This window comes from Anser anser (genome assembly GCF_964211835.1).
Source record: "Anser anser genome assembly, chromosome: Z".
In the NCBI taxonomy this organism is placed as follows: domain Eukaryota; kingdom Metazoa; phylum Chordata; class Aves; order Anseriformes; family Anatidae; genus Anser; species Anser anser.
This window is the reverse complement of record NC_139723.1, coordinates 47602498-47628698: the sequence shown is the minus strand read 5'-3', so window position 1 is coordinate 47628698 and position 26201 is coordinate 47602498.

Below are 26201 nucleotides of genomic sequence, written 5' to 3'. Positions count from 1 at the left end.
CACTAGTGGTGTCCCCCAGGGCTCGGTACTGGGGCCGGCCCTCTTTAATATCTTTATCGATGATCTGGATGAGGGCGTCCAGTGCACCCTCAGTAAGTTTGCAGATGACACCAAGCTAAGTGCGTGTGTCGATCTGCTCGAGGGCAGGAAGGCTCTGCAGGAGGATCCGGATAGGCTGGAGCGATGGGCTGAGGTCAACTGTATGGAGTTCAACAAGGCCAAGTGCCGGGTCCTGCACCTGGGGCGCAACAACCCCAAGCAGAGCTACAGGCTGGGAGATGAGTGGCTGGAAAGCTGCCTGGCCGAGAGGGACCTGGGAGTATTGGTTGATAGTCGGCTGAATATGAGCCAGCAGTGTGCCCAGGTGGCCAAGAAGGCCAACGGCATCCTGGCCTGCATAAGAAGCAGTGTGGCCAGCAGGTCTAGGGAAGTGATTGTGCCCCTGTACTCGGCTCTGGTGAGGCTGCACCTCGAGTGCTGTGTTCAGTTTTGGGCCCCTCGCTACAGGAAGGACATGGACGTGCTCGAGCGAGTCCAGAGAAGGGCGACCAAGCTGGTGAGGGGTCTGGAGAACAAGTCTTACGAGGAGCGGCTGAGGGAGCTGGGCTTGTTCAGCCTGGAGAAGAGGAGGCTCAGGGGCGACCTTATCGCTCTCTACAGTTACCTTGAAGGAGGCTGTAGAGAGGTGGGGGTTGGTCTGTTCTCCTACGTGCCTGGTGACAGGACGAGGGGGAATGGGCGAAAGTTGCGACAGGGGAGTTTTAGGTTGGATGTTAGGAAGTACTTCTTTACCGAAAGGGTTATTAAGCATTGGAACGGGCTGCCCAGGGAGGTGGTGGAGTCACCATCCCTGGAGGTCTTTAAAAGACGTTTAGATGTAGAGCTTAGCGATATGGTTTAGTGGAGTACTTAGTGTTAGGTCGGAGGTTGGACTCGATGATCTTGAGGTCTCTTCCAACCTAGAAATCTGTGATACTGTGATACTGTGATGTCCACTCAGGGTTTGGTTGTCTCTAACCAAAGACAGAGGCTCCTCATCCTCTCTGAGCAACCTTTGCTGATTTTTGGCCACCCCACAGGAGAAAAGTGTTTCCTTGTGTTCAGATGGAATTTCATGGTTTTTAATTTTTGCCACTTCCTCTTTAGCTGTCAGTGGGCACCACTAAGAGTCTGGCTCCCTCTTTCCCATTCTTTCCCATCAGGTATTTACACGCGCCCTGAGCCTTCTCTTCTCCAGGCTGAACAGTCCCAGTTCTTTCAGCCTTTCATCACAGGAGAGATGCTTCATTCCCTTCATCATTTTTGTGGCCTTCTGCTGGACTCATTCCAGTATATCCTAATCTCTCCTGTACTGGGGAGCCCAGTACTAGACACAGAACTGCAGATGTGTTGTGGTGGTTTTACACAGCTGGGCATCTGAGCTCCACCACAACTGCTTGCTCCCTCCCGCTCCTCAAAGGGAAAGGGGGAGAAAATACAATGAAAAGGGCTCAGTGGTTGACATAAGGACAGGGAGATCCCTCAACAATTATTGTCACAGGCAAAACAGACTCAGCATAGGGATATTAATACAATTGATTGCCTATTACTAACAAGCTAGAGAAGTGAGAAACAAAGGAAAGAAGCCAAAAAAACCTTCCCCCCATCCGTCCTCTTCCACCTTCTCCTCCTAAACAGTGCAGGGGAATGGGGAACGGGGGCTGCGGTCAGTCCCTAACACTTCATCTCCGCCGCTCCTTCACGGTCCCTCTCTGCCCCTGCTCCCCGTGGGGTCCCTCCCACGGGATGCCGTCCTTCCCGAACTGAGCCTGCGGGGGCTGCCCACAGGCAGCAGCTCTTCAAGCACTGCTCCCACACGGCTCCGTACCATGGGGCCCATCCCCCAGGAGCAGACTGCTCCAGCACGGGTCCCCCACGGGTGGGCGGCAGCTCCCCCCAGACCCCTGCTCCTGCGTGGGCTCCTCTCCACGGGCTGCAGCTCCGGCCCGGGGCCTGCTCCTGCGGGGGCTCTCCATGGGCCGCAGCCTCCTCCAGGCCACCTCCACCTGCTCCAGCGGGGGCTCCTCCACGGGCTGCAGCGTGGAGATCTGCTCCGTGTGGGACTAATGGGCTGCAGGGGGACAGCCTGCTCCACCAGGCCGCAGGGGAACTTCTGACCTTGGTGTCTGCTTGGCTGTTTTTCTCGCATTTTCTCACTCCTCTCTCCCAGTTGTTCTTGGGCAGCACTTTCTCCCTTTCTCACAATGACGCATCCAGCGCCGTTCACTGGCTTGGCTCTGGCCAGCAGCGGGTCCTTTTTGGAGCTGGCTGGAACTGGCTCCGATCTGATGTGGCAGCTGCTGGGCTCTGCTCATGGCGGACGCCCCTGCAGCCCCCTACAAACCTTGCCACATAAACCCAACGTAAGAGCTCACAAACTTTGCTAGACATACAATGAATTCTTCATATTTGACTGGTTAAAAAAAAAAAAAAAAAAAGTAATGTAAGGCGCATGTCAAATATCATCATGCAGAATCGTAGTATTTCTTTCCCACTAAAAATGTGCAGCAAAATAAATTATTTTCTTCAAATATAGTCATAATGTTTCAGCAAGTTTAAATTTGTTAGTATTCCAGGTTGGCTGACAACTCCAGAATGCTCCCAACTCTAGAAGAGATCAGTTTTGACATCCTATGAAAATGTGGCCCATAAAGGTGGTGTCAGAGTATACTCAGAGCTATCTTGCTGGGTCTGTGTGGTGGGTGAATGCTTCGTTTCATTCTGTGACGCAGTTTAGATTCTCTAAATTTTCACCTATCCAAACTGCAAGTTGAATTGTTGTCTTTTCCAACTAATAAAATCTGTTACGTACTTTTGAACCTACCAATGTGTTCCTATGCAGAACAGTGGTTGATTAAGCTTTTGTTGAAAAAAAAGCAACTCAAAAGTAGTAACCAAAATTATTGTTTGATTTTATTTTGCTGAAAGGAGTTAGACAACAATCTCTCTTGAATTGGAGAGAATTTTATTTTTTTTAAATAAGATTGCATTTCAGAATTCTTCATCCTTCCTTTCTTCACATAAACTTACTGACATCAATTTCAAAAATATTGTTCTCGTAACTATTTTACGATTTCCCATTGTGTGGGTTATCTTTTTGTTGTTGTTTTTATTTGTTTTAAGGAGCTTTGAATTTACACAGCTGATGCAGTTCTCACATTCCTTTCAGGCTTATTGTCATCATACCTCTCTCTGTTCAATATTACCAACGCCGGCCCACTTATCACAATCCCATTTGAATCAAAGGCAACTTGCTTCTTGTTGGTGAAAGCTTTCAAGCTTCCCCCTTGGGAACATGGGTCTTCCTCGCTGGGCAGCCCCAGAGACCCCTGTGATGTCGCCAAGCAGCGACTGTGACTGCCCGTGACCTCAGTGCTTTTCAGCAGCTGTAGGCTCTGTCCCCGTGCCTTTTGTCCAGGAGCTCCTGCGGGTGCACACGCGAGGCGTGACAGCTCCTGCAGGACCGTGGCTCTTGCTTCGAGCTGTGGCTTTTGGAGAGCAGCGGCTCTGGGCGCAGAGCAAAGGCAGCCTCTTGCAGCGCTCCTCTCCACGCTGACAGCTGCAGGGTGCTGCGTGTGGGTCCCACACGGCGGCTGTCCCAGGAGGGGGCCAAGGTCTTTGGCAGCGCTGAAGATTCCTGGAGAGTTTCTCCACCGTCCCTGAGCGCCTCTGTCAGGTACCTCAGTTCACCCCAGTCATACAGGGCCTCAGGGAGAGAGCACGTGGAGATCAGGGGTCGTGGACACCCCGGCTCTTCCCCAGAGCCCCAGAGCTGACGGGGGAAGGCAGGGCTGGAGGGTAGCCCCTGAGGCTGGCTGTCCCACAGGACTGCTGCTGCTTCTCAAGCCACAGGGAGCCCCTTTGGGAGGCCCTTTCCTACCCTCTCCCTCAGCTGAGGCTCCCTTTCTTTTTCCCCTGCTAGCACCAGACAAGGTTGACACGTGGCAAAGATGTCGGGGCAGGACATGGCAGCGGGTGCCCAGAAAGCTATGGAGGAGTGCGCCTTAGACGTGACTGCCGGCACCAGCCAGCAGCAGCAGGCCAGGCCGTTGGAGGCAGCAGAAGACCTCCTGTGTCCCATCTGCATGAATGACATCGAGAACGCAGCCTACGTGGCCTTCTGCTTGCACCGCTTCTGCTTGGAGTGCATCCAGCAGTGGGCCGAGAGGAAAGCCACGTGCCCCATCTGCAGGCGGCCCTTCCACCGGCTCCTGCACTCGGTGCGAGCGGACGATGACTTCCAGGAATACGTCGTCGTCTCTCCCACCCGTCGCCGCAGGGACGTGGCCAGAGAGAGGGACCGGAGCAGGTCCCCGCACCGGCAGTCCAGCCCACACAACTCGGCCGCTGACCACAGCCCTTCAGCACCCGGAAGGAGGCCTGTGGGACGTGACCCAGCATCCGGGGAAGATGCCATTCGGGGGCCCTCCAACACCACCTCCCAGCAGGCTCCCACATCCAGCACTTCTGGGGAGCCAACCCGGCTGAGTACAGGGCAGCACCCGGCCGGCCCTACGGCCGCACCTCGCGCCAGCTTCAGAACAGTGCTGCGGCGAGCTCTGCGGCTTGACTTCTGTCGCCTCCAATAAACATCTGGGTGACATTCAGGGGAGTGTTTTTTAAACTAACAGAACAACCCACACTAGGGAATGGTTTCCGCCACTGACTCAGCAGGGGAGGAAATTTCCGGGTCTGAGTGCTGACTTGGTGTAGCATAAATGCCACAACAGAGCATGTCTCCATGCTGCTCTCCCAGACTCCTCCTTCCCAGCACCGGCCCAGTGGTGCACAAGCCCTCTGACCCCACAGGTTGGTGGCAGGTCCTCAAGACCTGCACACAGCTCAGCTGCCATAAACACGGCCATGCTGACAGCCCCATCCCTGGGGATGGCTCTTCTCTTTAGGGGAATCACTGTCTGTTTTGGAAAAGCCATTGCAGGGGAGTGAGGCCCTTTGTTGACCTACACGCCTCTGCTCGGTCTCTGTGGGCAGAGGAAAGCTCTGGACCCCCAGCCTTCTGGGAGTCCTGCAGCAATCCAGCAGCAGACTGCCCTTCAAGCAAAACACAGTTTTTCCACAAGTGGAAGCAGCAGGTGAATCTGTGGGTTGCTCCTGCACAGCCTGCTCCAGGTGACCCTGCTTGAGTAGTAAGGAGGTGGCTCTTCTGCCCACCCTCAGTGGAAAGGTGCCAGCGTAAGGGCCCAGAGCGGCCCCTGTGGCTGAGCTATGACCTCCACGTTGACAAGGCGGAACCAGGCTCTTCACAGCAGTGCACTGCGGTCTGAGAAGTGTGTGCCCACCTACACTGAAAGAAGCCAAGTTCACACTGGAGAGAAAGGGAAACCTTTCTGTTCGTGGGGAATCCCCAGAAGGGAGCAGGTTGCCCTGAGAGGTTGCGCCACCTGCATCCTTTCAGCTTCTCAAGACCTGGCTGCAGGAATCGCCAGGGCCATGTGGTCTGACGTCCTTGCTGGGGCTGCTTTCAGCAGCAGGTTTTCCTGGGGACCTCCAGGGCTCCTTTCCAACCTCAGCTTTCCAAAATGTTCATTCCCATATGTTATAGCCTCTATTACTCTGGAGGATTTTGTGTCTTCAAAGACTTTGTGGGTTCTCCTCACAGTGTCTGAAGGCCTTAACTCTCAAGGAGTTCTTCTCTCAGTCTGTGCTCATGTCCGGGATTGCCCCAGCCCAGGTGCAGCACCCTGCACTTGGACTTGTTGAACCTCATTAGGTTCATGAGGGCCCACTTCTCCAGCCTGTCCGGGTCCCTTTGAAAGACATCCCTTCCTTCTTTGGTATCAACTGCACCACTCAGCTCAGTGTCATCTGCACACCTGCTGAGGGTGCTCTCAATCCCATCGTCTACATCTTTGATGAAGATACCGAAAAGCACCGGTCCCAAGACAGACCCCTGAGGTACACCGCTCGTCACCGGTCTCCACCTGGGCATAGGGCCATTGACCACCATAAAAGGCCGCCATATTGGTCAGGCATGATTTGCCCCTGTTGAGGCCATGCTGGGTGTTCTGGATCACCTCCTTGATCGGACAAGGTTAGATAGATTAGCGGGCAGTGAGCTGGTAAGGGTTGTGCAAAATAACAATTTTCCCCAGGGGACAGTACTGCTCAACATGTCATTAATGACCTGGACCATGTGCAGCCTCAGCACATTGGCAGATGATACAAAAATGGGAGGAGTGGCTGGCAGACCAGAAGGCCATGCTCTCGTCCAGAGAAACCTTGACAGGCTGGAGCAATAGGCTAACAAGAGATTTATGGTGGTCAATGGCCCTATGCCCAGGTGGAGACCAGTGACGAGCGGTGTACCTCAGGGGTCTGTCTTGGGACTGGTGCTTTTCAATATCTTCATCAACAATATAGATGACGGGATTGAGTGCACCCTCAGCAGGTGTGCTGAGTGGTGCAGTTGATACCAAAGAAGAAAGAGATGCCTTTCAAAGGGACCTGGACAGGCTGGAGAATTGGGCCCACATGAACCTAATGAAGTTCAACAAGTCCAAGTGCAGGGTGCTGCACCTGGGCTGGGGCAATCCCGGACATGAGCACAGACTGAGAGAAGAACTCATTGAGAGCAGCCCTGCAGAGAAGGACTTGGGGATTCTGGTGGACAAAAGGCTTGACATAAGCCAGCAGTGGGAGCTCGCAGCCCAGCCGGCCAACTGCGTCCTGGGCTGCATCAACAGCCCAGGGGTGGGCAGCAGGGGAGGGAGGTGATTGTCCCCCTCTGCTCTGCCCTTGTGAGGCCCCACCTGGAGTACTGCGTCTAGGTTTGGTGCTCCCAGCACCACCAGAAGGAAGTGGACCTATAAGCATGAGTCCAGAGGAGGGCCACAAAGATGCTCAGAGGGCTGGAGCACATCTCCTGTGAAGAAAGACTGAGAGAGCTGGGGCTGTTCAGCCTGGAGAAGAGAAGGCTCCAGGGAGACCTCATTGTGACCTTTCGATACTTAAAGAGGTTTTCCAAAAAGGATGGAGTAGGTCTCTTTACTCAGGTAGATAATGATAGGACAAGGGGAATGGTCTTAAACTAAAAGGGGGTAGATTTAGACTAGACATCAGGAGGAAATTTTTTCTGTAAGGGCAGTGAGGCACTGGAACAGGTTGCCAAGAGAAGTTGTGGATGCCCCATCCCTGGAGGTGTTCAAGGCCAGGCTGGATGCAGCCTTGGCCAGCCTGGTCTAGTGGGTGCCATCCCTGGCTCTGGCAGAGGGATTGAAGTTAGCTGGTCTCTGAGGTCCCTTCCAACCCAAGCCATTCTATGATTAGTCAGTTTGTTTCTGAGGATGTTAAGAGACACGGTGTCAAATACCTTACTAAAGTCAGGCTAAGCAGAATGAACTGCTCTTACACCATCCACCAAGCTGATCACCCCACAGAATCATAGAATCACAGAATATCCTGAGTTGGAAGGGACCCACAAGGATTATCGAGTCCAACTCCTGGCTCCATGCAGAATGACCCCAAAATCAAACCCTATCTATGTCTGAGCGCGTTGTCCAAACGCTTCTTGAATTCTGTCAAGTTTGGTGCTGTGACCACTTCCCTCGAGAGCCTGTTCCAGTGCCTGCCCACCCTCTTAGTAAAGAGCCTTTTCCAGATATCCCTCTTTCTTGCTGATGAACCGTTACCTAGCAAAAGGGGTTACTGAAATTACTTTCACCCAGAGTCCCACTGCTAGGAAGGAACTCCGCCTTGGACAGAAGATCTGAGGCAGGAAACGACCTCCTGAGATCACCTGGTCCAGGCTTCTGCTCAAACAAGGTCAGCTAGTGCAAGTTGCCCTGGACCATGTCTCCTTCTATGGCCTTCTCCTTCTATGACCAAGTGACGCGCTTGGTGGATGAGGGAAAGGCTGTGGATGTGGTTTACCTTGACCTCAGTAAGGCTTTTGACACCGTTCCCCACAACATTCTCCTCAAGAAACTGGCTGCTCGGGGCTTGGACTGGCGTACGCTTCGCTGGGTTAGAAACTGGCTGGATAGCCGGGCCCAGAGAGTTGTGGTGAATGGAGTCAAATCCGGTTGGAGGCCGGTCACTAGTGGTGTCCCCCAGGGCTCGGTACTGGGGCCGGCCCTCTTTAATATCTTTATCGATGATCTGGATGAGGGCGTCCAGTGCACCCTCAGTAAGTTTGCAGATGACACCAAGCTAAGTGCGTGTGTCGATCTGCTCGAGGGCAGGAAGGCTCTGCAGGAGGATCCGGATAGGCTGGAGCGATGGGCTGAGGTCAACTGTATGGAGTTCAACAAGGCCAAGTGCCGGGTCCTGCACCTGGGGCGCAACAACCCCAAGCAGAGCTACAGGCTGGGAGATGAGTGGCTGGAAAGCTGCCTGGCCGAGAGGGACCTGGGAGTATTGGTTGATAGTCGGCTGAATATGAGCCAGCAGTGTGCCCAGGTGGCCAAGAAGGCCAACGGCATCCTGGCCTGCATAAGAAGCAGTGTGGCCAGCAGGTCTAGGGAAGTGATTGTGCCCCTGTACTCGGCTCTGGTGAGGCTGCACCTCGAGTGCTGTGTTCAGTTTTGGGCCCCTCGCTACAGGAAGGACATGGACGTGCTCGAGCGAGTCCAGAGAAGGGCGACCAAGCTGGTGAGGGGTCTGGAGAACAAGTCTTACGAGGAGCGGCTGAGGGAGCTGGGCTTGTTCAGCCTGGAGAAGAGGAGGCTCAGGGGCGACCTTATCGCTCTCTACAGTTACCTTAAAGGAGGCTGTAGAGAGGTGGGGGTTGGTCTGTTCTCCCACGTGCCTGGTGACAGGACGAGGGGGAATGGGCGAAAGTTGCGACAGGGGAGTTTTAGGTTGGATGTTAGGAAGTACTTCTTTACCGAAAGGGTTATTAAGCATTGGAACGGGCTGCCCAGGGAGGTGGTGGAGTCACCATCCCTGGAGGTCTTTAAAAGACGTTTAGATGTAGAGCTTAGCGATATGGTTTAGTGGAGTACTTAGTGTTAGGTCGGAGGTTGGACTCGATGATCTTGAGGTCTCTTCCAACCTAGAAATCTGTGATACTGTGATACTGTGATGTCCACTCAGGGTTTGGTTGTCTCTAACCAAAGACAGAGGCTCCTCATCCTCTCTGAGCAACCTTTGCTGATTTTTGGCCACCCCACAGGAGAAAAGTGTTTCCTTGTGTTCAGATGGAATTTCATGGTTTTTAATTTTTGCCACTTCCTCTTTAGCTGTCAGTGGGCACCACTAAGAGTCTGGCTCCCTCTTTCCCATTCTTTCCCATCAGGTATTTACACGCGCCCTGAGCCTTCTCTTCTCCAGGCTGAACAGTCCCAGTTCTTTCAGCCTTTCATCACAGGAGAGATGCTTCATTCCCTTCATCATTTTTGTGGCCTTCTGCTGGACTCATTCCAGTATATCCTAATCTCTCCTGTACTGGGGAGCCCAGTACTAGACACAGAACTGCAGATGTGTTGTGGTGGTTTTACACAGCTGGGCATCTGAGCTCCACCACAACTGCTTGCTCCCTCCCGCTCCTCAAAGGGAAAGGGGGAGAAAATACAATGAAAAGGGCTCAGTGGTTGACATAAGGACAGGGAGATCCCTCAACAATTATTGTCACAGGCAAAACAGACTCAGCATAGGGATATTAATACAATTGATTGCCTATTACTAACAAGCTAGAGAAGTGAGAAACAAAGGAAAGAAGCCAAAAAAACCTTCCCCCCATCCGTCCTCTTCCACCTTCTCCTCCTAAACAGTGCAGGGGAATGGGGAACGGGGGCTGCGGTCAGTCCCTAACACTTCATCTCCGCCGCTCCTTCACGGTCCCTCTCTGCCCCTGCTCCCCGTGGGGTCCCTCCCATGGGATGCCGTCCTTCCCGAACTGAGCCTGCGGGGGCTGCCCACAGGCAGCAGCTCTTCAAGCACTGCTCCCACACGGCTCCGTACCACGGGGCCCATCCCCCAGGAGCAGACTGCTCCAGCACGGGTCCCCCACGGGTGGGTGGCAGCTCCCCCCAGACCCCTGCTCCTGCGTGGGCTCCTCTCCACGGGCTGCAGCTCCGGCCCGGGGCCTGCTCCTGCGGGGGCTCTCCATGGGCCGCAGCCTCCTCCAGGCCACCTCCACCTGCTCCAGCGGGGGCTCCTCCACGGGCTGCAGCGTGGAGATCTGCTCCGTGTGGGACCCGTGGGCTGCAGGGGGACAGCCTGCTCCACCAGGCCGCAGGGGAACTTCTGACCTTGGTGTCTGCTTGGCTGTTTTTCTCGCATTTTCTCACTCCTCTCTCCCAGTTGTTCTTGGGCAGCACTTTCTCCCTTTCTCACAATGACGCATCCAGCGCCGTTCACTGGCTTGGCTCTGGCCAGCAGCGGGTCCTTTTTGGAGCTGGCTGGAACTGGCTCCGATCTGATGTGGCAGCTGCTGGGCTCTGCTCATGGCGGACGCCCCTGCAGCCCCCTACAAACCTTGCCACATAAACCCAACGTAAGAGCTCACAAACTTTGCCAGACATACAATGAATTCTTCATATTTGACTGGTTAAAAAAAAAAAAAAAAAAAGTAATGTAAGGCGCATGTCAAATATCATCATGCAGAATCGTAGTATTTCTTTCCCACTAAAAATGTGCAGCAAAATAAATTATTTTCTTCAAATATAGTCATAATGTTTCAGCAAGTTTAAATTTGTTAGTATTCCAGGTTGGCTGACAACTCCAGAATGCTCCCAACTCTAGAAGAGATCAGTTTTGACATCCTATGAAAATGTGGCCCATAAAGGTGGTGTCAGAGTATACTCAGAGCTATCTTGCTGGGTCTGTGTGGTGGGTGAATGCTTCGTTTCATTCTGTGACGCAGTTTAGATCCTCTAAATTTTCACCTATCCAAACTGCAAGTTGAATTGTTGTCTTTTCCAACTAATAAAATCTGTTACGTACTTTTGAACCTACTAATGTGTTCCTATGCAGAACAGTGGTTGATTAAGCTTTTGTTGAAAAAAAAGCAACTCAAAAGTAGTAACCAAAATTATTGTTTGATTTTATTTTGCTGAAAGGAGTTAGACAACAATCTCTCTTGAATTGGAGAGAATTTTATTTTTTTTAAATAAGATTGCATTTCAGAATTCTTCATCCTTCCTTTCTTCACATAAACTTACTGACATCAATTTCAAAAATATTGTTCTCGTAACTATATTACGATTTCCCATTGTGTGGGTTATCTTTTTGTTGTTGTTGTTGTTTGTTTTAAGGAGCTTTGAATTTACACAGCTGATGCAGTTCTCACATTCCTTTCAGGCTTATTGTCATCATACCTCTCTCTGTTCAATATTACCAACGCCGGCCCACTTATCACAATCCCATTTGAATCAAAGGCAACTTGCTTCTTGTTGGTGAAAGCTTTCAAGCTTCCCCCTTGGGAACATGGGTCTTCCTCGCTGGGCAGCCCCAGAGACCCCTGTGATGTCGCCAAGCAGCGACTGTGACTGCCCGTGACCTCAGTGCTTTTCAGCAGCTGTAGGCTCTGTCCCCGTGCCTTTTGTCCAGGAGCTCCTGCGGGTGCACACGCGAGGCGTGACAGCTCCTGCAGGACCGTGGCTCTTGCTTCGAGCTGTGGCTTTTGGAGAGCAGCGGCTCTGGGCGCAGAGCAAAGGCAGCCTCTTGCAGCGCTCCTCTCCACGCTGACAGCTGCAGGGTGCTGCGTGTGGGTCCCACACGGCGGCTGTCCCAGGAGGGGGCCAAGGTCTTTGGCAGCGCTGAAGATTCCTGGAGAGTTTCTCCACCGTCCCTGAGCGCCTCTGTCAGGTACCTCAGTTCACCCCAGTCATACAGGGCCTCAGGGAGAGAGCACGTGGAGATCAGGGGTCGTGGACACCCCGGCTCTTCCCCAGAGCCCCAGAGCTGACGGGGGAAGGCAGGGCTGGAGGGTAGCCCCTGAGGCTGGCTGTCCCACAGGACTGCTGCTGCTTCTCAAGCCACAGGGAGCCCCTTTGGGAGGCCCTTTCCTACCCTCTCCCTCAGCTGAGGCTCCCTTTCTTTTTCCCCTGCTAGCACCAGACAAGGTTGACACGTGGCAAAGATGTCGGGGCAGGACATGGCAGCGGGTGCCCAGAAAGCTATGGAGGAGTGCGCCTTAGACGTGACTGCCGGCACCAGCCAGCAGCAGCAGGCCAGGCCGTTGGAGGCAGCAGAAGACCTCCTGTGTCCCATCTGCATGAATGACATCGAGAACGCAGCCTACGTGGCCTTCTGCTTGCACCGCTTCTGCTTGGAGTGCATCCAGCAGTGGGCCGAGAGGAAAGCCACGTGCCCCATCTGCAGGCGGCCCTTCCACCGGCTCCTGCACTCGGTGCGAGCGGACGATGACTTCCAGGAATACGTCGTCGTCTCTCCCACCCGTCGCCGCAGGGACGTGGCCAGAGAGAGGGACCGGAGCAGGTCCCCGCACCGGCAGTCCAGCCCACACAACTCGGCCGCTGACCACAGCCCTTCAGCACCCGGAAGGAGGCCTGTGGGACGTGACCCAGCATCCGGGGAAGATGCCATTCGGGGGCCCTCCAACACCACCTCCCAGCAGGCTCCCACATCCAGCACTTCTGGGGAGCCAACCCGGCTGAGTACAGGGCAGCACCCGGCCGGCCCTACGGCCGCACCTCGCGCCAGCTTCAGAACAGTGCTGCGGCGAGCTCTGCGGCTTGACTTCTGTCGCCTCCAATAAACATCTGGGTGACATTCAGGGGAGTGTTTTTTAAACTAACAGAACAACCCACACTAGGGAATGGTTTCCGCCACTGACTCAGCAGGGGAGGAAATTTCCGGGTCTGAGTGCTGACTTGGTGTAGCATAAATGCCACAACAGAGCATGTCTCCATGCTGCTCTCCCAGACTCCTCCTTCCCAGCACCGGCCCAGTGGTGCACAAGCCCTCTGACCCCACAGGTTGGTGGCAGGTCCTCAAGACCTGCACACAGCTCAGCTGCCATAAACACGGCCATGCTGACAGCCCCATCCCTGGGGATGGCTCTTCTCTTTAGGGGAATCACTGTCTGTTTTGGAAAAGCCATTGCAGGGGAGTGAGGCCCTTTGTTGACCTACACGCCTCTGCTCGGTCTCTGTGGGCAGAGGAAAGCTCTGGACCCCCAGCCTTCTGGGAGTCCTGCAGCAATCCAGCAGCAGCCTGCCCTTCAAGCAAAACACAGTTTTTCCACAAGTGGAAGCAGCAGGTGAATCTGTGGGTTGCTCCTGCACAGCCTGCTCCAGGTGACCCTGCTTGAGTAGTAAGGAGGTGGCTCTTCTGCCCACCCTCAGTGGAAAGGTGCCAGCGTAAGGGCCCAGAGCGGCCCCTGTGGCTGAGCTATGACCTCCACGTTGACAAGGCGGAACCAGGCTCTTCACAGCAGTGCACTGCGGTCTGAGAAGTGTGTGCCCACCTACACTGAAAGAAGCCAAGTTCACACTGGAGAGAAAGGGAAACCTTTCTGTTCGTGGGGAATCCCCAGAAGGGAGCAGGTTGCCCTGAGAGGTTGCGCCACCTGCATCCTTTCAGCTTCTCAAGACCTGGCTGCAGGAATCGCCAGGGCCATGTGGTCTGACGTCCTTGCTGGGGCTGCTTTCAGCAGCAGGTTTTCCTGGGGACCTCCAGGGCTCCTTTCCAACCTCAGCTTTCCAAAATGTTCATTCCCATATGTTATAGCCTCTATTACTCTGGAGGATTTTGTGTCTTCAAAGACTTTGTGGGTTCTCCTCACAGTGTCTGAAGGCCTTAACTCTCAAGGAGTTCTTCTCTCAGTCTGTGCTCATGTCCGGGATTGCCCCAGCCCAGGTGCAGCACCCTGCACTTGGACTTGTTGAACCTCATTAGGTTCATGAGGGCCCACTTCTCCAGCCTGTCCGGGTCCCTTTGAAAGACATCCCTTCCTTCTTTGGTATCAACTGCACCACTCAGCTCAGTGTCATCTGCACACCTGCTGAGGGTGCTCTCAATCCCATCGTCTACATCATTGATGAAGATACCGAAAAGCACCGGTCCCAAGACAGACCCCTGAGGTACACCGCTCGTCACCGGTCTCCACCTGGGCATAGGGCCATTGACCACCATAAAAGGCCGCCATATTGGTCAGGCATGATTTGCCCCTGTTGAGGCCATGCTGGGTGTTCTGGATCACCTCCTTGATAGGACAAGGTTAGATAGATTAGCGGGCAGTGAGCTGGTAAGGGTTGTGCAAAATAACAATTTTCCCCAGGGGACAGTACTGCTCAACATGTCATTAATGACCTGGACCATGTGCAGCCTCAGCACATTGGCAGATGATACAAAAATGGGAGGAGTGGCTGGCAGACCAGAAGGCCATGCTCTCGTCCAGAGAAACCTTGACAGGCTGGAGCAATAGGCTAACAAGAGATTTATGGTGGTCAATGGCCCTATGCCCAGGTGGAGACCAGTGACGAGCGGTGTACCTCAGGGGTCTGTCTTGGGACTGGTGCTTTTCAATATCTTCATCAACAATATAGATGACGGGATTGAGTGCACCCTCAGCAGGTGTGCTGAGTGGTGCAGTTGATACCAAAGAAGAAAGAGATGCCTTTCAAAGGGACCTGGACAGGCTGGAGAATTGGGCCCACATGAACCTAATGAAGTTCAACAAGTCCAAGTGCAGGGTGCTGCACCTGGGCTGGGGCAATCCCGGACATGAGCACAGACTGAGAGAAGAACTCATTGAGAGCAGCCCTGCAGAGAAGGACTTGGGGATTCTGGTGGACAAAAGGCTTGACATAAGCCAGCAGTGGGAGCTCGCAGCCCAGCCGGCCAACTGCGTCCTGGGCTGCATCAACAGCCCAGGGGTGGGCAGCAGGGGAGGGAGGTGATTGTCCCCCTCTGCTCTGCCCTTGTGAGGCCCCACCTGGAGTACTGCGTCTAGGTTTGGTGCTCCCAGCACCACCAGAAGGAAGTGGACCTATAAGCATGAGTCCAGAGGAGGGCCACAAAGATGCTCAGAGGGCTGGAGCACATCTCCTGTGAAGAAAGACTGAGAGAGCTGGGGCTGTTCAGCCTGGAGAAGAGAAGGCTCCAGGGAGACCTCATTGTGACCTTTCGATACTTAAAGAGGTTTTCCAAAAAGGATGGAGTAGGTCTCTTTACTCAGGTAGATAATGATAGGACAAGGGGAATGGTCTTAAACTAAAAGGGGGTAGATTTAGACTAGACATCAGGAGGAAATTTTTTCTGTAAGGGCAGTGAGGCACTGGAACAGGTTGCCAAGAGAAGTTGTGGATGCCCCATCCCTGGAGGTGTTCAAGGCCAGGCTGGATGCAGCCTTGGCCAGCCTGGTCTAGTGGGTGCCATCCCTGGCTCTGGCAGAGGGATTGAAGTTAGCTGGTCTCTGAGGTCCCTTCCAACCCAAGCCATTCTATGATTAGTCAGTTTGTTTCTGAGGATGTTAAGAGACACGGTGTCAAATACCTTACTAAAGTCAGGCTAAGCAGAATGAACTGCTCTTACACCATCCACCAAGCTGATCACCCCACAGAATCATAGAATCACAGAATATCCTGAGTTGGAAGGGACCCACAAGGATTATCGAGTCCAACTCCTGGCTCCATGCAGAATGACCCCAAAATCAAACCCTATCTATGTCTGAGCGCGTTGTCCAAACGCTTCTTGAATTCTGTCAAGTTTGGTGCTGTGACCACTTCCCTCGAGAGCCTGTTCCAGTGCCTGCCCACCCTCTTAGTAAAGAGCCTTTTCCAGATATCCCTCTTTCTTGCTGATGAACCGTTACCTAGCAAAAGGGGTTACTGAAATTACTTTCACCCAGAGTCCCACTGCTAGGAAGGAACTCCGCCTTGGACAGAAGATCTGAGGCAGGAAACGACCTCCTGAGATCACCTGGTCCAGGCTTCTGCTCAAACAAGGTCAGCTAGTGCAAGTTGCCCTGGACCATGTCTCCTTCTATGGCCTTCTCCTTCTATGACCAAGTGACGCGCTTGGTGGATGAGGGAAAGGCTGTGGATGTGGTTTACCTTGACCTCAGTAAGGCTTTTGACACCGTTCCCCACAACATTCTCCTCAAGAAACTGGCTGCTCGGGGCTTGGACTGGCGTACGCTTCGCTGGGTTAGAAACTGGCTGGATGGCCGGGCCCAGAGAGTTGTGGTGAATGGAGTCAAATCCGGTTGGAGGCCGGTCACTAGTGGTGTCCCCCAGGGCTCGGTACTGGGGCCGGCCCTCTTTAATATCTTTATCGATGATCTGGATGAGGGCGTCCAGTGCACCCTCAGTAAGTTTGCAGATGACACCAAGCTAAGTGCGTGTGTCGATCTGCTCGAGGGCAGGAAGGCTCTGCAGGAGGATCCGGATAGGCTGGAGCGATGGGCTGAGGTCAACTGCATGAAGTTCAACAAGGCCAAGTGCCGGGTCCTGCACCTGGGCTGCAACAACCCCAAGCAGAGCTACAGGCTGGGAGATGAGTGGCTGGAAAGCTGCCTGGCCGAGAGGGACCTGGGAGTATTGGTTGATAGTCGGCTGAATATGAGCCAGCAGTGTGCCCAGGTGGCCAAGAAGGCCAACGGCATCCTGGCCTGCATAAGAAGCAGTGTGGCCAGCAGGTCTAGGGAAGTGATTGTGCCCCTGTACTCGGCTCTGGTGAGGCTGCACCTCGAGTGCTGTGTTCAGTTTTGGGCCCCTCGCTACAGGAAGGACATGGACGTGCTCGAGCGAGTCCAGAGAAGGGCGACCAAGCTGGTGAGGGGTCTGGAGACAAGTCTTACGAGGAGCGGCTGAGGGAGCTGGGCTTGTTCAGCCTGGAGAAGAGGAGGCTCAGGGGCGACCTTATCGCTCTCTACAGTTACCTTAAAGGAGGCTGTAGAGAGGTGGGGGTTGGTCTGTTCTCCTACGTGCCTGGTGACAGGACGAGGGGGAATGGGCTAAAGTTGCGACAGGGGAGTTTTAGGTTGGATGTTAGGAAGTACTTCTTTACCGAAAGGGTTATTAAGCATTGGAACGGGCTGCCCAGGGAGGTGGTGGAGTCACCATCCCTGGAGGTCTTTAAAAGACGTTTAGATGTAGAGCTTAGCGATATGGTTTAGTGGAGTACTTAGTGTTAGGTCGGAGGTTGGACTCGATGATCTTGAGGTCTTTTCCAACCTAGAAATCTGTGATACTGTGATACTGTGATGTCCACTCAGGGTTTGGTTGTCTCTAACCAAAGACAGAGGCTCCTCATCCTCTCTGAGCAACCTTTGCTGATTTTTGGCCACCCCACAGGAGAAAAGTGTTTCCTTGTGTTCAGATGGAATTTCATGGTTTTTAATTTTTGCCACTTCCTCTTTAGCTGTCAGTGGGCACCACTAAGAGTCTGGCTCCCTCTTTCCCATTCTTTCCCATCAGGTATTTACACGCGCCCTGAGCCTTCTCTTCTCCAGGCTGAACAGTCCCAGTTCTTTCAGCCTTTCATCACAGGAGAGATGCTTCATTCCCTTCATCATTTTTGTGGCCTTCTGCTGGACTCATTCCAGTATATCCTAATCTCTCCTGTACTGGGGAGCCCAGTACTAGACACAGAACTGCAGATGTGTTGTGGTGGTTTTACACAGCTGGGCATCTGAGCTCCACCACAACTGCTTGCTCCCTCCCGCTCCTCAAAGGGAAAGGGGGAGAAAATACAATGAAAAGGGCTCAGTGGTTGACATAAGGACAGGGAGATCCCTCAACAATTATTGTCACAGGCAAAACAGACTCAGCATAGGGATATTAATACAATTGATTGCCTATTACTAACAAGCTAGAGAAGTGAGAAACAAAGGAAAGAAGCCAAAAAAACCTTCCGCCCATCCGTCCTCTTCCACCTTCTCCTCCTAAACAGTGCAGGGGAATGGGGAACGGGGGCTGCGGTCAGTCCCTAACACTTCATCTCCGCCGCTCCTTCACGGTCCCTCTCTGCCCCTGCTCCCCGTGGGGTCCCTCCCACGGGATGCCGTCCTTCCCGAACTGAGCCTGCGGGGGCTGCCCACAGGCAGCAGCTCTTCAAGCACTGCTCCCACACGGCTCCGTACCATGGGGCCCATCCCCCAGGAGCAGACTGCTCCAGCACGGGTCCCCCACGGGTGGGCGGCAGCTCCCCCCAGACCCCTGCTCCTGCGTGGGCTCCTCTCCACGGGCTGCAGCTCCGGCCCGGGGCCTGCTCCTGCGGGGGCTCTCCATGGGCCGCAGCCTCCTCCAGGCCACCTCCACCTGCTCCCGCGGGGGCTCCTCCACGGGCTGCAGCGTGGAGATCTGCTCCATGTGGGACCCATGGGCTGCAGGGGGACAGCCTGCTCCACCAGGCCGCAGGGGAACTTCTGACCTTGGTGTCTGCTTGGCTGTTTTTCTCGCATTTTCTCACTCCTCTCTCCCAGTTGTTCTTGGGCAGCACTTTCTCCCTTTCTCACAATGACGCATCCAGCGCCGTTCACTGGCTTGGCTCTGGCCAGCAGCGGGTCCTTTTTGGAGCTGGCTGGAACTGGCTCCGATCTGATGTGGCAGCTGCTGGGCTCTGCTCATGGCGGACGCCCCTGCAGCCCCCTACAAACCTTGCCACATAAACCCAACGTAAGAGCTCACAAACTTTGCCAGACATACAATGAATTCTTCATATTTGACTGGTTAAAAAAAAAAAAAAAAAAAGTAATGTAAGGCGCATGTCAAATATCATCATGCAGAATCGTAGTATTTCTTTCCCACTAAAAATGTGCAGCAAAATAAATTATTTTCTTCAAATATAGTCATAATGTTTCAGCAAGTTTAAATTTGTTAGTATTCCAGGTTGGCTGACAACTCCAGAATGCTCCCAACTCTAGAAGAGATCAGTTTTGACATCCTATGAAAATGTGGCCCATAAAGGTGGTGTCAGAGTATACTCAGAGCTATCTTGCTGGGTCTGTGTGGTGGGTGAATGCTTCGTTTCATTCTGTGACGCAGTTTAGATTCTCTAAATTTTCACCTATCCAAACTGCAAGTTGAATTGTTGTCTTTTCCGACTAATAGAATCTGTTACGTACTGTTGAACCTACTAATGTGTTCCTATGCAGAACAGTGGTTGATTAAGCTTTTGTTGAAAAAAAAGCAACTCAAAAGTAGTAACCAAAATTATTGTTTGATTTTATTTTGCTGAAAGGAGTTAGACAACAATCTCTCTTGAATTGGAGAGAATTTTATTTTTTTTAAATAAGATTGTATTTCAGAATTCTTCATCCTTCCTTTCTTCACATAAACTTACTGACATCAATTTCAAAAATATTGTTCTCGTAACTATTTTATGATTTCCCATTGTGTGGGTTATCTTTTTGTTGTTGTTGTTGTTTGTTTTAAGGAGCTTTGAATTTACACAGCTGATGCAGTTCTCACATTCCTTTCAGGCTTATTGCCATCATACCTCTCTCTGTTCAATATTACCAACGCCGGCCCACTTATCACAATCCCATTTGAATCAAAGGCAACTTGCTTCTTGTTGGTGAAAGCTTTCAAGCTTTCCCCTTGGGAACATGGGTCTTCCTCGCTGGGCAGCCCCAGAGACCCCTGTGATGTCGCCAAGCAGCGACTGTGACTGCCCGTGACCTCAGTGCTTTTCAGCAGCTGTAGGCTCTGTCCCCGTGCCTTTTGTCCAGGAGCTCCTGCGGGTGCACACGCGAGGCGTGACAGCTCCTGCAGGACCGTGGCTCTTGCTTCGAGCTGTGGCTTTTGGAGAGCAGCGGCTCTGGGCGCAGAGCAAAGGCAGCCTCTTGCAGCGCTCCTCTCCACGCTGACAGCTGCAGGGTGCTGCGTGTGGGTCCCACACGGCGGCTGTCCCAGGAGGGGGCCAAGGTCTTTGGCAGCGCTGAAGATTCCTGGAGAGTTTCTCCACCGTCCCTGAGCGCCTCTGTCAGGTACCTCAGTTCACCCCAGTCATACAGGGCCTCAGGGAGAGAGCACGTGGAGATCAGGGGTCGTGGACACCCCGGCTCTTCCCCAGAGCCCCAGAGCTGACGGGGGAAGGCAGGGCTGGAGGGTAGCCCCTGAGGCTGGCTGTCCCACAGGACTGCTGCTGCTTCTCAAGCCACAGGGAGCCCCTTTGGGAGGCCCTTTCCTACCCTCTCCCTCAGCTGAGGCTCCCTTTCTTTTTCCCCTGCTAGCACCAGACAAGGTTGACACGTGGCAAAGATGTCGGGGCAGGACATGGCAGCGGGTGCCCAGAAAGCTATGGAGGAGTGCGCCTTAGACGTGACTGCCGGCACCAGCCAGCAGCAGCAGGCCAGGCCGTTGGAGGCAGCAGAAGACCTCCTGTGTCCCATCTGCATGAATGACATCGAGAACGCAGCCTACGTGGCCTTCTGCTTGCACCGCTTCTGCTTGGAGTGCATCCAGCAGTGGGCCGAGAGGAAAGCCACGTGCCCCATCTGCAGGCGGCCCTTCCACCGGCTCCTGCACTCGGTGCGAGCGGACGATGACTACCAGGAATACGTCGTCGTCTCTCCCACCCGTCGCCGCAGGGACGTGGCCAGAGAGAGGGACCGGAGCAGGTCCCCGCACCGGCAGTCCAGCCCACACAACTCGGCCGCTGACCACAGCCCTTCAGCACCCGGAAGGAGGCCTGTGGGACGTGACCCAGCATCCGGGGAAGATGCCATTCGGGGGCCCTCCAACACCACCTCCCAGCAGGCTCCCACATCCAGCACTTCTGGGGAGCCAACCCGGCTGAGTACAGGGCAGCACCCGGCCGGCCCTACGGCCGCACCTCGCGCCAGCTTCAGAACAGTGCTGCGGCGAGCTCTGCGGCTTGACTTCTGTCGCCTCCAATAAACATCTGGGTGACATTCAGGGGAGTGTTTTTTAAACTAACAGAACAACCCACACTAGGGAATGGTTTCCGCCACTGACTCAGCAGGGGAGGAAATTTCCGGGTCTGAGTGCTGACTTGGTGTAGCATAAATGCCACAACAGAGCATGTCTCCATGCTGCTCTCCCAGACTCCTCCTTCCCAGCACCGGCCCAGTGGTGCACAAGCCCTCTGACCCCACAGGTTGGTGGCAGGTCCTCAAGACCTGCACACAGCTCAGCTGCCATAAACACGGCCATGCTGACAGCCCCATCCCTGGGGATGGCTCTTCTCTTTAGGGGAATCACTGTCTGTTTTGGAAAAGCCATTGCAGGGGAGTGAGGCCCTTTGTTGACCTACACGCCTCTGCTCGGTCTCTGTGGGCAGAGGAAAGCTCTGGACCCCCAGCCTTCTGGGAGTCCTGCAGCAATCCAGCAGCAGCCTGCCCTTCAAGCAAAACACAGTTTTTCCACAAGTGGAAGCAGCAGGTGAATCTGTGGGTTGCTCCTGCACAGCCTGCTCCAGGTGACCCTGCTTGAGTAGTAAGGAGGTGGCTCTTCTGCCCACCCTCAGTGGAAAGGTGCCAGCGTAAGGGCCCAGAGCGGCCCCTGTGGCTGAGCTATGACCTCCACGTTGACAAGGCGGAACCAGGCTCTTCACAGCAGTGCACTGCGGTCTGAGAAGTGTGTGCCCACCTACACTGAAAGAAGCCAAGTTCACACTGGAGAGAAAGGGAAACCTTTCTGTTCGTGGGGAATCCCCAGAAGGGAGCAGGTTGCCCTGAGAGGTTGCGCCACCTGCATCCTTTCAGCTTCTCAAGACCTGGCTGCAGGAATCGCCAGGGCCATGTGGTCTGACGTCCTTGCTGGGGCTGCTTTCAGCAGCAGGTTTTCCTGGGGACCTCCAGGGCTCCTTTCCAACCTCAGCTTTCCAAAATGTTCATTCCCATATGTTATAGCCTCTATTACTCTGGAGGATTTTGTGTCTTCAAAGACTTTGTGGGTTCTCCTCACAGTGTCTGAAGGCCTTAACTCTCAAGGAGTTCTTCTCTCAGTCTGTGCTCATGTCCGGGATTGCCCCAGCCCAGGTGCAGCACCCTGCACTTGGACTTGTTGAACCTCATTAGGTTCATGAGGGCCCACTTCTCCAGCCTGTCTGGGTCCCTTTGAAAGACACCTCTTCCTTCTTTGGTATCAACTGCACCACTCAGCTCGGTGTCATCTGCACACCTGCTGAGGGTGCTCTCAATCCCATCGTCTACATCATTGATGAAGATATCGAAAAGCACCGGTCCCAAGACAGACCCCTGAGGTACACCGCTCGTCACCGGTCTCCACCTGGGCATAGGGCCATTGACCACCATAAAAGGCCGCCATATTGGTCAGGCATGATTTGCCCCTGTTGAGGCCATGCTGGGTGTTCTGGATCACCTCCTTGATCGGACAAGGTTAGATAGATTAGCGGGCAGTGAGCTGGTAAGGGTTGTGCAAAATAACAATTTTCCCCAGGGGACAGTACTGCTCAACATGTCATTAATGACCTGGACCATGTGCAGCCTCAGCACATTGGCAGATGATACAAAAATGGGAGGAGTGGCTGGCAGACCAGAAGGCCATGCTCTCGTCCAGAGAAACCTTGACAGGCTGGAGCAATAGGCTAACAAGAGATTTATGGTGGTCAATGGCCCTATGCCCAGGTGGAGACCAGTGACGAGCGGTGTACCTCAGGGGTCTGTCTTGGGACTGGTGCTTTTCAATATCTTCATCAACAATATAGATGACGGGATTGAGTGCACCCTCAGCAGGTGTGCTGAGTGGTGCAGTTGATACCAAAGAAGAAAGAGATGCCTTTCAAAGGGACCTGGACAGGCTGGAGAATTGGGCCCACATGAACCTAATGAAGTTCAACAAGTCCAAGTGCAGGGTGCTGCACCTGGGCTGGGGCAATCCCGGACATGAGCACAGACTGAGAGAAGAACTCATTGAGAGCAGCCCTGCAGAGAAGGACTTGGGGATTCTGGTGGACAAAAGGCTTGACATAAGCCAGCAGTGGGAGCTCGCAGCCCAGCAGGCCAACTGCGTCCTGGGCTGCATCAACAGCCCAGGGGTGGGCAGCAGGGGAGGGAGGTGATTGTCCCCCTCTGCTCTGCCCTTGTGAGGCCCCACCTGGAGTACTGCGTCTAGGTTTGGTGCTCCCAGCACCACCAGAAGGAAGTGGACCTATAAGCATGAGTCCAGAGGAGGGCCACAAAGATGCTCAGAGGGCTGGAGCACATCTCCTGTGAAGAAAGACTGAGAGAGCTGGGGCTGTTCAGCCTGGAGAAGAGAAGGCTCCAGGGAGACCTCATTGTGACCTTTCGATACTTAAAGAGGTTTTCCAAAAAGGATGGAGTAGGTCTCTTTACTCAGGTAGATAATGATAGGACAAGGGGAATGGTCTTAAACTAAAAGGGGGTAGATTTAGACTAGACATCAGGAGGAAATTTTTTCTGTAAGGGCAGTGAGGCACTGGAACAGGTTGCCAAGAGAAGTTGTGGATGCCCCATCCCTGGAGGTGTTCAAGGCCAGGCTGGATGCAGCCTTGGCCAGCCTGGTCTAGTGGGTGCCATCCCTGGCTCTGGCAGAGGGATTGAAGTTAGCTGGTCTCTGAGGTCCCTTCCAACCCAAGCCATTCTATGATTAGTCAGTTTGTTTCTGAGGATGTTAAGAGACACGGTGTCAAATACCTTACTAAAGTCAGGCTAAGCAGAATGAACTGCTCTTACACCATCCACCAAGCTGATCACCCCACAGAATCATAGAATCACAGAATATCCTGAGTTGGAAGGGACCCACAAGGATTATCGAGTCCAACTCCTGGCTCCATGCAGAATGACCCCAAAATCAAACCCTATCTATGTCTGAGCGCGTTGTCCAAACGCTTCTTGAATTCTGTCAAGTTTGGTGCTGTGACCACTTCCCTCGAGAGCCTGTTCCAGTGCCTGCCCACCCTCTTAGTAAAGAGCCTTTTCCAGATATCCCTCTTTCTTGCTGATGAACCGTTACCTAGCAAAAGGGGTTACTGAAATTACTTTCACCCAGAGTCCCACTGCTAGGAAGGAACTCCGCCTTGGACAGAAGATCTGAGGCAGGAAACGACCTCCTGAGATCACCTGGTCCAGGCTTCTGCTCAAACAAGGTCAGCTAGTGCAAGTTGCCCTGGACCATGTCTCCTTCTATGGCCTTCTCCTTCTATGACCAAGTGACGCGCTTGGTGGATGAGGGAAAGGCTGTGGATGTGGTTTACCTTGACCTCAGTAAGGCTTTTGACACCGTTCCCCACAACATTCTCCTCAAGAAACTGGCTGCTCGGGGCTTGGACTGGCGTACGCTTCGCTGGGTTAGAAACTGGCTGGATGGCCGGGCCCAGAGAGTTGTGGTGAATGGAGTCAAATCCGGTTGGAGGCCGGTCACTAGTGGTGTCCCCCAGGGCTCGGTACTGGGGCCGGCCCTCTTTAATATCTTTATCGATGATCTGGATGAGGGCGTCCAGTGCACCCTCAGTAAGTTTGCAGATGACACCAAGCTAAGTGCGTGTGTCGATCTGCTCGAGGGCAGGAAGGCTCTGCAGGAGGATCCGGATAGGCTGGAGCGATGGGCTGAGGTCAACTGTATGGAGTTCAACAAGGCCAAGTGCCGGGTCCTGCACCTGGGGCGCAACAACCCCAAGCAGAGCTACAGGCTGGGAGATGAGTGGCTGGAAAGCTGCCTGGCCGAGAGGGACCTGGGAGTATTGGTTGATAGTCGGCTGAATATGAGCCAGCAGTGTGCCCAGGTGGCCAAGAAGGCCAACGGCATCCTGGCCTGCATAAGAAGCAGTGTGGCCAGCAGGTCTAGGGAAGTGATTGTGCCCCTGTACTCGGCTCTGGTGAGGCTGCACCTCGAGTGCTGTGTTCAGTTTTGGGCCCCTCGCTACAGGAAGGACATGGACGTGCTCGAGCGAGTCCAGAGAAGGGCGACCAAGCTGGTGAGGGGTCTGGAGAACATGTCTTACGAGGAGCGGCTGAGGGAGCTGGGCTTGTTCAGCCTGGAGAAGAGGAGGCTCAGGGGCGACCTTATCGCTCTCTACAGTTACCTTAAAGGAGGCTGTAGAGAGGTGGGGGTTGGTCTGTTCTCCTACGTGCCTGGTGACAGGACGAGGGGGAATGGGCGAAAGTTGCGACAGGGGAGTTTTAGGTTGGATGTTAGGAAGTACTTCTTTACCGAAAGGGTTATTAAGCATTGGAACGGGCTGCCCAGGGAGGTGGTGGAGTCACCATCCCTGGAGGTCTTTAAAAGACGTTTAGATGTAGAGCTTAGCGATATGGTTTAGTGGAGTACTTAGTGTTAGGTCGGAGGTTGGACTCGATGATCTTGAGGTCTCTTCCAACCTAGAAATCTGTGATACTGTGATACTGTGATGTCCACTCAGGGTTTGGTTGTCTCTAACCAAAGACAGAGGCTCCTCATCCTCTCTGAGCAACCTTTGCTGATTTTTGGCCACCCCACAGGAGAAAAGTGTTTCCTTGTGTTCAGATGGAATTTCATGGTTTTTAATTTTTGCCAATTCCTCTTTAGCTGTCAGTGGGCACCACTAAGAGTCTGGCTCCCTCTTTCCCATTCTTTCCCATCAGGTATTTACACGCGCCCTGAGCCTTCTCTTCTCCAGGCTGAACAGTCCCAGTTCTTTCAGCCTTTCATCACAGGAGAGATGCTTCATTCCCTTCATCATTTTTGTGGCCTTCTGCTGGACTCATTCCAGTATATCCTAATCTCTCCTGTACTGGGGAGCCCAGTACTAGACACAGAACTGCAGATGTGTTGTGGTGGTTTTACACAGCTGGGCATCTGAGCTCCACCACAACTGCTTGCTCCCTCCCGCTCCTCAAAGGGAAAGGGGGAGAAAATACAATGAAAAGGGCTCAGTGGTTGACATAAGGACAGGGAGATCCCTCAACAATTATTGTCACAGGCAAAACAGACTCAGCATAGGGATATTAATACAATTGATTGCCTATTACTAACAAGCTAGAGAAGTGAGAAACAAAGGAAAGAAGCCAAAAAAACCTTCCCCCCATCCGTCCTCTTCCACCTTCTCCTCCTAAACAGTGCAGGGGAATGGGGAACGGGGGCTGCGGTCAGTCCCTAACACTTCATCTCCGCCGCTCCTTCACGGTCCCTCTCTGCCCCTGCTCCCCGTGGGGTCCCTCCCACGGGATGCCGTCCTTCCCGAACTGAGCCTGCGGGGGCTGCCCACAGGCAGCAGCTCTTCAAGCACTGCTCCCACACGGCTCCGTACCACGGGGCCCATCCCCCAGGAGCAGACTGCTCCAGCACGGGTCCCCCACGGGTGGG